The sequence below is a fragment of the Rhineura floridana genome, chromosome 5 (genome assembly GCF_030035675.1).
Source record: "Rhineura floridana isolate rRhiFlo1 chromosome 5, rRhiFlo1.hap2, whole genome shotgun sequence".
Classification (NCBI taxonomy): domain Eukaryota; kingdom Metazoa; phylum Chordata; class Lepidosauria; order Squamata; family Rhineuridae; genus Rhineura; species Rhineura floridana.
Genome location: NC_084484.1, coordinates 157,252,925 through 157,265,285, shown reverse-complemented (window position 1 = coordinate 157,265,285; position 12,361 = coordinate 157,252,925). Strand labels below are relative to the sequence as shown.

The 12,361-nt window shown below is 41.7% G+C and overlaps 1 long non-coding RNA gene across 1 annotated transcript in view; it reads left to right on the top strand.

The window, feature by feature from the left end:
- LOC133385469 (uncharacterized) overlaps positions 1 to 11,541 on the top strand; it is a 28,642-nt gene extending 17,101 nt beyond the window's left edge. The window contains exon 3 of the long non-coding RNA XR_009762886.1: positions 10,332 to 11,541. This is a non-coding gene — a long non-coding RNA (uncharacterized LOC133385469). The remainder of the gene's footprint in view (positions 1 to 10,331) is intronic.
- Positions 11,542 to 12,361: the final 820 nt, after the last annotated feature.

The following is a 12,361-nucleotide window of genomic DNA, read 5'->3' as shown; positions in this document are numbered from 1 at the left end:
GTTAAGGGCATGACTAACTTAGGTTCATTAATTTCAATGGATCTGTCCGAGTAGGACTTACTTGAATAAATAGATACTTATTTTGGGCAGAGCTTGGAAGTAATTTGTTACAAGTAACGAATTACTTGTAATTCATTACTTTTTTGAGGAAGAGTAGGTAGTTCCTTACACTTTGATTGTAATAGAATTAGGAGTAGTTTTATTACTTTTGTGGAGTAATTGTAATGTTTCCAGCATTACTTTTGGGTATCACTTGTGGGGGGAGCAGGGGAAGTCTTCTGCTCCTCCGATTTATGGATGAAAATCATCTGCCTCAAGCTGGGCTTCTGTGCAGCGTCGCTCTTCCCTCATGCTCTGAGGGTGGGTAGGAGGAGACGAGGGAGGAGGTGGAGAGCGAGATGGGGTGGAGTGGAGAAAACAATTGTTTTAAAAAATGGATGGTGGTGGTGAAGAATGGAGTGGAGGGGAAAAGGAGCCGGAGGGGAAGAACATGGATAGAGGAGAAGGAGGCAGCAGCAGAATGGAGATAAAGAACTGTGGAGGTAAAAGATCAGAGCTTGGAAAAGTTACTTTTTTGAACTACAGTTCCCATCAGCCCAATCCAGTGGCCATGCTGGCTGGGGTTGATGGGAGTTGTAGTTCAAAAAAGTAACTTTTCCAAGCTCTGAAAGATGACACACGTGTGTGTGTGTGTGTGTGAATACTGTGTTTGCACTTGGCACACAAAGTGGCCTCAACCACCCTCTCTGGCTACTGTACTGCATGTGCAGTATTTTAACTTGTTTGCATCTCAGGAGAAAATGTTTGCTTGGGTGAGTGTTCCTTAGTTGGTGGCAGGGAAGTGGTTAAGTGAGACAGATTATGCTTGCTGGCTGAGGGGGGTGGCGGCACTTGGTTTGACGTGCAAAGATCTGCCTCCGTCCCCACCTCCCTTACCAACGGAGAGACCACCATTGCTATCTTATGGATAAAAAGAATTATTCTACTACCTCTATATGTGTGTGTTTATTTTTAATGTTGTTTTAGGCTACTTAGATGTGCAGCAGCCAAGGCCAGCACCTTGTAGGCATTTTTTTTCAGAAAAGTAACTGAAATGTAATTGTAGTGTTTACGTTTGAGAAAAAGTAATCAGTTACTTTCAGAGCTATTTATTTATTTATTTATTATACTTGTATACCGCCCCATAGCCGAAGTTCTCTGGGCGGTTTACAGTAACTAAAAACAAATACAATTTAAAATACATCTTTTAAAACACAATTTAAAACACAATTAAAAAATTTAAAACAATATAAAACAGACAATTGTAATTGTAATGGTAATTACCACTTTTTGGGGCCATGTAATTGTAACTATAATTTATTACTTTTTAAAAGTAATCTTCCAAGCTCTGATTCTGGGCTGCAGCTACAAATCCATCTTCTGCCAACCTGAACAATTTTTAAATATGTGTGTGTCTGTGTGTGCGTGTAAGCCCTACACATGTGGCTTATTTCATTTTCATGCACATATTCCTGACTTAACATTGTAAATTTTTAGTGCTTTCATTTGCTGCCCTGGGGTCCTGCTGGGAGGAAGGGTGGGATATAAATAAAATAATAAATAAATAAATCCCCCTTTCCCAATCAGAGGGTATGTGCCTTGGCTTGTTTTGTTTATTGAATTTATATTTCACCCTTCCTCCCAAAGGAGCCCAGGGTGGCAAACATATCAACAAAACAATTAACAACAACAAAAGGAAAGCATTCTAAAAAGAGTGAAAGCATTCTAAAGCACAGTACAGTTAAAAACATTGTAAAACACAGGAGCACTCACTGACTGTTGCTATGAGGCTGAATTAATGTCCTGTATCTTTATGGAGAGAAGATAAATATGTCAAATGTTTAAACTTTTCTAGTAAATAGATTATGATGGACTGTATGTATACTAACTTGGACCTTTCTATCAATTGTGGAACAACATTAAGAATTTTGATAGTCAGTGACTGAGGCTGGAATGCCTTTAAATAGAAAGATGCTGTTTACTCCATAGCTATTATTGTCAGACCAACCCTAGCTATTTTGGCACACATTGCTGGTAAAATTAGTTTTGCTGTCTTCTAACAATATAGCATGTGTCTTAGGATTTTCTAGTGAACAATCAACAGCAGCCAAAGTGAAATCACTAAGTCTCACTGATATTAGTGGGAGAGTTAAGGTCATACTTAACTTTTCCCAAATGAAGTTAGTAGAATGGTAATATCTTGAACCTTGGCCTGAGGGCCCCCAGAAACCTGGAACCGGCCTTGCTACTAGTATTTATATTTAATATGTAGGTCAATTTTGCTGTTTATAAACAAGAGAGCTAGTCAGAAATATGTTTCTGAAGAAGAATGATATGTGTGATTATTAAGATGGTTTTTTTTAAAGTTGTTTTTAAAATGTTCCGTTTTTAAGATTTTTTAAAGTGTTTTATCACTTGCTTGCCACCCTGGGCTTGCTTTGGGAGGAAAGGTGGGATGTAAATTTCCTCTTTCAACAAGCCTTTTAAGACATATCCCAGTCTGCGTCTGTGCTGGAGTTGTTTTTAATTATTTTTTTATTTTAAACAATATGTTTGGAAACCCTTTTTTTAAAGATGTTTTTAGAGCTTCTTTTAAAACTGTTTTTAAAGTTGTTTTCTTTTAGTGTATTTTAAGGTTTGTTTTTATGATGCTTTGATTAAACGCTCTTGTTTGCCGCCCTGGGCTCCTGCTGGGAGGAAGGATGGGATATAAATCAAATAATAAAATAAATAAATAAATAAATAAATAAATATACATATAATAATAAATAAATTTATATTTGATCATGTTACTGTTTATTTATTTATTTAATTTATATCCCACCTTTCCTCCCAGCAGAAGCCCAGGGCAGCAAATAAAAACACTAAAAGCACTCTGAAACATCTTAAACACAAAAGACTTTAAAACATATTAAAACAAAACAACTTAAAACAAAAATATTTTTTAAAACTTATTAAAACAGAACATCTTAAAAAAACCTTTAAAAACATCTTAAAAAGCAATTCCAACATAGACTCATGTCATGAACCTGTAATGGTCATGAGTTATTAAAAATCTAATAGCAATACTTTGGCTCCAGTAAGGGACTCTGGGAGACGGTTACAGTTGGAAAAGACAAGCCTTTGCCAATTTGCAAATCTGAGTTTCACTTCCCAGCTGAAGATGGTTAGAGAAGCCTTAACAAGCTGCACCTGTTTATCTTTGCTGATTAGCAAGTGCCTGGTACCCAAGGTCATCCTTGGCCTGTACAGTTGGAAAACACAGTTGGGAGGGGGGGCTGAAGGCGCGAAAATGTGAGAAACATCGAGAAGAAAGTTACATCAGCCAATTCCTGATTGGTCAATTAATTTTGGACCGTTAGGATCCTTTTCCCTTAAGTATAGGGCTAGAGACCCATAGCCTTTGTTCTCTGTTCTCTGCCTATGCTGACTGGCACCAGAGTTCCAAACCTTTCTGCCTTATGGTTCCAGGGGTTGCTTATGGGAAGGCAACCTATGTCTGGTTCCATTGCTTTATGTTGAACATCCATCTCTCTTAGGAGAGGTGCCACGCAACCAACTACCTCGTGTGTAAGTAGTTAGGTGAGTTAGTTTGTTATTTTCTTGTTGTGTGTATGAATTCTCTTGTAAGAACCTAAACCCCTGTTGGGTGAATGGTCTTAAAGGATTACTTGCTGCTATATGTTATGTGCACTTATATATCTTAATAAAGCTACTTCTATTTAACCTGGTGTGTTCAATTGAGAGAAGGGGTGGTTCTGGATTCAGTACCTTGACCAATCTCAGTCACTAACTACCGAAGAAGGTTAAGAAGTTAAAGGCTTGGATTTTAAGTGTTAAACCAGAGGTGCCTGGCAAGGAGTGTAACTGTGACTCTTGCCTTTTAGGACCTTGGTTTTATATATCTTCTGGGCTCAGAGATCCCCTGGCTCTGAGTGGACCAGTATACAGGGGTGGTGGCAGCCTACCTTCTACCTTGCAGGGTTGTTGTGAGCGTACACAGCCTTGGCAAGGGTGAAGTAATAGCTTTTTGGTTCCAGTCTCATTTCCCTAAGGGTGGGGGTCTGAGTCTGATGCATGAACCCAGTACCTTGAGGGTCTAGACTGGGATAAGGGCTCTACTTAAAAGGCTTGTTGAAAGAGGAAGGTCTTTAGTAGCAGCCGAAAAGATACTAGAGATTGTGCCTGTCTAATATATAAGGGGAGGGAATTCCAAAGTGTCGATGCCACAGCACTAAAGATCTGCTTCCTATGTTGTGCAGAACAGACCTCCTGATAAGATGGTATCTGCAGGAGGCCTTCACCTGCAGCGCGCAGTGATTGATTGGGTGTATAAGGGGTAAGAAGATCTTTCTGGTTTCCTGGTCCCAAGCTGCATAGGGTTTTATACACCTAAACCAGAACCAAAATTAGTCCAGTAGCTAATTATTATTAAATTGCTGTACAATTATGTAAATTTATTACATAATAATTATGTAATATTATGTAAATTGCATTTACATCATGGTGATTTATAGATGTCATCTCCTGTTCAAGTGATAACATATACGGGAAGTTAGTGAGATGGTGAAATGCAGCTATAAGGAACCAATTGGTTCTGACTGGGAGACAAATCTGATCACTCACTGTTGGTCTGGGAAAGACTGAGGGCTCCCTTTGGAAAGGCGAGATAGAAATTTAATAATAAATAAATAAATGTATACATTTTGATGACCCATAGTGAGAAATGCAACTTTTAAATGCCACTAAATTGTTCAGGGTTATTAAAACAAAAAGGGATTGTGAAGAGCTCTAGAAGGACCTCTTCAAACTGACGAAATGGGCAATAAAATGGCAAATGCAGTTCAATGTAAACAAGTGTAAAGTTATGCATGTTGAGGCAAAAAAATCACATATACACTCATGGGGTCTGAACTGGTGGTGACTGACCAGGAACAAGACCTTGGGGATATAGCAGATAGCTTGATGAAGATGTTGACCCAGTGTGCAGCAGCTATGAAAAAGGCAAATTCCATGCTAGAGATCATTAGGAAAGGAACAGAAAATAAAACCGTTGATATCATAAAGCCATTGTATAAATCTATGGTGCACCACATTTGGAATACTGTGTACAGTTCTGGCTGCCTCACCTCAAAAAGGATATTGTAGAGCTGGAAAAGATTCAGAAAAGGGGATGGAGCGACTCGCCTATGAGGGAAGGTTGTTGCATTTGGGACTTTTTAATTTAGAGAAATGGCAATTAGGCATAGCATGGGAAAAGTGGATAAAGAAAAGTTTTTCTCCCACTCTCATAACATTAGAACTTGTAGACATCGAATGAAGCTGAATGTTGAAAGATTCAGGACAGACAAAAGAAAGAACTTATTCACGCAACGCATAGTTAAACTATGGAATTTGCTCCCACAAGAGACAGTTATGGCCACCAACTTAGATGGCTTTAAATTAGACAGATTCATGGAGAATAAGGATATCAATGGCTGCTAACCATGATGGGTATGCTCTCCCAGTTGCTAGAAACCATGGGGGTGGGGGACAGTGATGTTCTGCTCAGGTCCTGCTTGTGAGCTTCCAATAGGCATCTGGCTGGCCAGTGTGAAAACAGGATGCCAGACTAGATGAGACACTAGCCTGATTCAGCTGGCCCTTCTTGTGTTCTTACTATTATTCAATAAAGAGGTGAACACACAAACAGTCTGATCAAAAGAAACCCTGGAAAGAAGAGGAAACTCTGCAGATTTGTGCTTCTCTGGTAAAATGCTAGTCTTAATTTTGCATGAGTAATTAAACATACAACTACTTAGGATGGAGGGGTGAGGAGAGAAGAGAGGTTTTATATTATATAGCAAATGTAGATTTCACATGAGACTTGCCTGGAACACCGCCTACTCATGGATGATTAATGATAGCTTGCAATCCTTTTCAGAGTTTGAAACTCATGAGTAATGAAAACATCAAAGTCCTAGGTTAGTGGTTTTAAAGTTCTTCATTTGAGTATGGTGGAAAAACAGAATTTTCATAGAATCATAGAATAGTAGAGTTGGAAGGGGCCTATAAGGCCATCAAGTCCAACCGCCTGCTCAATTCAGGAATCCAAATCAAAGCATTCCCGACAGATGGCTGTCCAGCTACCTCTTGAATGCCTCCAGTGTCGGAGAGCCCACTGCCTCTCTAGGTAATTGGTTCCATTGTCGTATGGCTCTAACAGTTTCTGTTAAATTGTGCTTATTTATCAACAGTGCCTTTGAATTCAGTGCCCCTTCACTCCTTTCTGCCTTAATTTCATTTCATTGGTGATCACTTGTGGCCGAGTAAGATTGTCTTCAAAGATAAGGTCTTTAACAGTGGGTCCGTAAGTGACTGGAGGCCAATTCTGGATCCACACAGCTACCCACAGTGAGGACATAGGTTTCCACATGGAAGATGGTTGCAGTGAGGATTTGTTTGACGTGCCTTCTGCTTGGCTCGTTTGTCCCATTCGCCCTGTATTCGTGCTTCTTCAAAGTCCACAGCACCTTTGATAATAGCTGACCTCCATTTGGGACATTCATGGACCAAGACTTCCCAGTTCTCGATCACACAAAAATGTGTCTGTACATTTCTAAAATGAGTCCCACATAACGCACTTGAGGCTGGTATTTTCGATTTGGAGATAGAAAACCTTCCTTTACACAACCCTCTTCTTAAACACAAAACTTTTCGTGGTCTTGGGAAAATAACTATTTCCCAGTCTAACCCACTTCACAGAGTTAAGTGGTCATCAGCTCTGCATAGTACCTGAATGGGAGACTGCTTCAGGAAATCTAAATACAATAGGCACCTTGTTGTACTTAATATCCTATCCTTTTATTTTTAATTCAAAGCACCTGCCATTATCCCATTTCCAACCCTTCTGATTCTAAGTATATATTACTGCCCAATATTCTGTGAGTTCAAATCCTCCTCCTGCAAAAGCATAGAGCCAAGGATAAAAATCAAGATGTGGCAAGAGCACACATTTCCTTCACTGCCATGATCTTATCACCAATTGAGCCCAAATTCCATGTAAAGAAAAGTAGAATTCTGTGACCTTTTATCAAAATTCTATGATTATGTATATTAAAAATATTGTACAACTCCTGGCCTTAAATAGGGGTTGGCTACATAAATACACATACACAAAGTACACTGCTTCCTATCAAAAACAGAAATCAAGGACCAAGCATCTTAGCCTTTGGCACCATTTGGGTCACTAACACTGGATGCAAAGGTGGAATATAATGGCCTGGTTTTGAATATATATAATGTCTTGCTAGGGCACATGACTAATAACTTTCAGTCTGGTTTCAGGCCTGGTTACAGGACAGAGACAGCTTCGGTCGCCTTGGTGGAGGACCTTCGCAGAGAGCTGGACAGGGGGAGTATGTCCCTGTTAGTTCTACTGGACCTCTCAGCGGCTTTCGATACCATCGACCATGGTATCCTTCTGGACCGCCTTGCTGGGATGGGACTTGGCACCGTGTTACGATGGCTCCATTCCTTTCTGGAGGGACAAACTCAGAAGGTAGTGCTGGGGGACTCCTGTTCGACTCCTTGGCCGTTGACGTATGGGGTCCCTCAGGGTTCAGTTTTGTCCCCCATGTTATTTAACATCTATATGAAACCGCTGGGAGAGGTTGTCCGGGGGTTTGGAGTTCGGTGCCATCAGTATGCGGATGACACCCAACTCTATTTCTCCTTTCCACCTAAAGCCAAGGAAGCTGTCCTGGTCCTGAACCAGTGCCAGGCATCAGTGATGGACTGGATGAGGGTGAACAAATTGAAACTAAATCCAGACGAGACAGAGGTGCTCCTGGTCAGTCGAAGGGCAGATCAGGGAATAGGGATTCAGCCTGTGCTCGATGGGGTTACACTCCCCCTGAAGACACAGGTTCGCAGTTTGGGTGTGCTCCTGGACTCAGCTCTGAACTTGGAGGCCCAGGTCTCGGCCGTGGCCAGGAGTGCCTTTACCCATTTAAGACTAGTGCGCCAGCTGCGCCCGTCCTGGAAATGCCTGATTTGACTATGGTGATGCATGCCTTAGTTACATCCCATTTAGACTACTGTAACACGCTCTACGTGGGGCTGCCTTTGAAGACTGTTCGGAAACTTAAACTGGTACAAAGAGCTGCAGCCAGAGTATTAACAGGGGCTGGTTACAGGGACCATACAACTCCTTTGTTACAACAGCTCCACTGGCTGCCAGTTTGTTTCCGGTCACAATTCAAAGTGCTGGTTTTGACCTTTAAAGCCCTATACGGCCCAGGTCCAGGCTATTTGTCAGGCCGTATTTCCCTATACGAGCCTGCCCGGGCCCTGAGATCTTCAGGAGAGGCCCTTCTCTCAGTCCCAACACCCTCGCAAGTGCGATTGGTGGGGGCGCGAGATAGGGCCTTCTCGGTGGCTGCTGCTAGATTCTGGAACTCCCTTCCTAGGGAGGCACGAATGGCCCCCTCCTTGCCATCCTTCCGTCAGCAAGTAAATACTTTTTTATTCCGACAGGCTTTTGGGATAGAAGGTGTTTAGGATTGGGCTTTACAAGGCTTGTTTTATTATTTTATATTATTATTTGTATTATTTTAAATTGTTTTTAGATTTTTAAGTGCCTTTTACAGTTTTAAGGTTGTGTATAGTTTAATTGTATGTTTTTCTATGTTTTAAACTACATGTAGTTCTATTTGTAAGCCGCCCTGAGTTCCAGTTTGGAAAAAGGGCGGGGTAAAAATAAAGTTTCAATCAATCAATCAACTTGTGCTCAAAGCAGTTTAGAAAAGAGACATGGGAGAGTCCATCAAACCAAATAAGAGGGTTACACTCTGGGATAAGAAATCCTTCTCTGTCTCGACCACAGATAGGAAAAACCCTTCTCAAATTTCTATTACACTCCAGTGTTCATGGCCTGTTTATAGGGAGAGGGCTCTGTTGGCTGGGATGTGGTTTCAGGGGTTCATATGTACAAACGTGTCATACATCTGCTAGAGGTGTCCTCTTCAGAGGAGGACCTGGTACTATCTGAAGGGTAGTACTGAATAAAGTATTGGAATTGGTAGAAAATGGATAAATTAACAGACATGGTGGCAGAAAAAAATGACATGCCCTGGGATAAAAACTGGAATGTTAAAAAAATAGACTATTTAATTTGTGTATTAGCCTGTCAAGACAAATAATGCAATTTAAATTGTACAATTTAGAAAATGATTTGGTTCCTAACCTGTAAGGTTTTTCCCAATGGAGTAGGTTGTTTTAAGTGGTTATTGATTTTTACTTTTGCATATCTTTATCTATCCACAAGCCTACTTAGTTTGACATGGTAGATGATTTGGACCTCCTCAAAGGGGGACATGCAGACTATACATTGTACAAAAAAGTCTCCACAAGGCTTCAGGGAACGTGATCCTCCTTGCACTCCTGGCAGTGGTATAGTTGGGTACAGTAGCACCTCCAGATGGTGGGCAGAGCAATCCAACCCCCCCTCCCATCTGCTGTAGCGGAGGGGGTTTGGGTGAAGCAGAGATGTTCCAAACCCAGACCTGCCTCTGGTTGTATTCCTGCCAGGAGTAGCCAGCAGAAATGCCTAAAACAGGCACATTTTGGGAGCGGGACATAGGTGGAGCTGGATCCTGAGCTGTCTCCGTGCTGCCCCATGATGGCAATAGGCCCAGTCTGGGCCTCTTCACTGCACCAGCCTGGCACAGTGAAGGGGCCCAGATTGGGCCCACTGTAGTGAAAAAGCCATTTTTCCTGCCCACTTTCTCACCTTGCAAGCCAAGTGTCTGGATTGCAGCCATAATGGTCTTTCAGCCCTCGCCTCTTTTTACATACCAATTTGTATTAGTTTGCAAACTTTATGTGGTCTTATGGGGGGACCTCTTTAGATGTTAAACTGAGTACACGCCATATTGAGTACCCACATACATTGCATGACTCCCCTCCCAAAGCATCCTGGGAACTGTAGTGACCACCTCACAGAGCTACAATTCCCAGCCCCCTTAAAACTACAGTTCCCGGGATTTTTGGGGGGGAAAGTCATGTGCTTTAAATGTGTGGTGTGTATGTGCTAGGGCAGACCTGTTGCGTTTGGGGGCCCTCTTGCTGAGGCCCTGGATTCCAGCAGGATGAGTGAGAGATCCTCCCCGTCCCCACCCGCAAAAACCTCTGTAAGTTTGGCTTGCCACATTTTGAAGTAAGCCCTGATTCTACTGCATCAAGAGTGTGGTGAGAAATGCAGAAGAGAGGCAGGTCTGCTTGAATGACTAATACTCTTTGCCTTTGTTCAGGTGAATGCAACCAAAGGAAATAACCACATGGATCATCAGTCTAAGCCACCGCCTTGAGGCAGGAAAGTGGAGCTCCGTATCTTGACAGATGACTATCTGTAGCCACTTCTTGCAAGTTTCCGGTTATGGAGATTTCATTTGAAAGAGCCTGTTATTTTCATAGGTACAGCAGAACACAGAGAGACTGAGAGGAAGGATTAAAAAGAGAACCTGCTCTGACTTCCTGGTTTTCTGTGAAAATGAAATGGACCATATCGGGGCCTGGAGCTGCAGGGTTTTTTTTCTAATCCAAAACATGTTTAAACAGGAATTCTCCAGTGAGAAGAATCTGACCGGACAGCTGCAGAAGACTCAAGGCATTTTCACTAGTGATCCTAGGAACCCTTTGAAGACTTTTCCACAACAGACTCTTCAATTGCTTTTTCTGCATTTGTAATTCAAATGAAAACTATACATTGGACAGAATCTGTGTATTTGATATAGCTGTAGTGTTTTTAATCCACTCCATGTTTTTTGTGTGTTCTGGCTTACCAGGGCCTGGAGTAGGGCTACTCCAAGTCTTACACAGAAGCTCTAGAAAGACCAGGCCCTGAGGCAGCTAAGAATCAAGTTTTCTGGTGGACACTTTTCTCATGCTTCAGGTTCGTTCAGGTTTGTTATAAAGAAAAGTATTTTTATTATTGCCTTTTGTGCCATTCCTACATCTTACAATGGCACGACATAGGCTGAGGCCTACTTTGCAGACAAAAAGCTTCTTCATGCCTGCTGAGCATGTGAGTGGTGTTCTTACTTAGTTTTCCTACTTCGTAGCAAGCTGAAAAGAGAAATCTAGACCTGATCTCCACGCCTTTCCTTCATTTGATGCTCATGATTCCCATAAAACCCTAGGGCCCCACTTGGGATAAATGGATCCAGATCCTGGAAAAATGTTTTCATGCTATGGAAATAGACTGCCGTACTAGAAAGTGTGTTCTCCTTTTGTATTATGCTGGACAATAAGTGTATGACATCTTTACACCCTCCCAGATGCAGAAGGTGATGATGATTATGTGAAAGCAAAGGAGGCACTGACAAAAGGACTTTTCTGCAAAGAAAAACACTGATTTTGAGGTGTATAAATTCCACTGGGTCAGACAGAAGCAGGGTGAATGCATGGATGAGCTTCATGCCCGGCTGAGAAACCTACCTGCTTCCTGTGAATTCAGCAATATTGACAGGGAGGTGCGACCTCAGATATTTCAAGGATGCCTTTGCCCACGCCACAGGACAATAATTTTGAGGGATTCAGATTTGCCACTCCCTAAACTAGACACTGCTCAAACTTATGAAATGGCATAGATACATGCTCAGCAAATGGATGGCTGCACTGCTGCTAGTATAGATGCAGCAGCAATGATGATTAAGCCTGTGATGGGCAAAGCCCGGCTTCCAACCACATGCACATCAATAACACGGTTATCAGGGTTCCTCATGCTGTCATTGTGGAGAACAATATCCTAATGAGCATGCTTGTCCCACCAAAGGAAGTCTCTGCTGGACCCTTTTGCTGCAATTTTCAGATCACAAATTTCCCCATCTAAGAAATTTATCAGGCTATCTCACTATAGGAGTCCAAAAGCACAGAAGGCTGTGAATGCAATAGATCCTAATTCTCACTTCACAAATAGTACTGGATCATTTTCAGAGGGAGATGATCTCTCAACTGTTATGGAAATATGCAGAGATACTCATTGTCTGAGCTGTGTTGTGCCAGTGTGTGTATTTACCCAAGTAGCAGGCTTTTACCCTGAATTTAGATCACTGAGACTTAAGACTTAGTAAAATAAGAAAAGCTACTTTATTTATAGAATTACATAGTAGATAGGAAAGGCATACCTAGTTCTAATTAACTAAGTTGGAGGCGCAATGCCCAGACTTGGGTATTGCCCTCATGGCTCAGAAGAGAGAGCAAAGACAAAGATGTCTCCTCTCTCGACAATCGAAGAAGAGGACAAAGGAAGGAGGGGCAGATAAGCTTCCCTGAGCATATC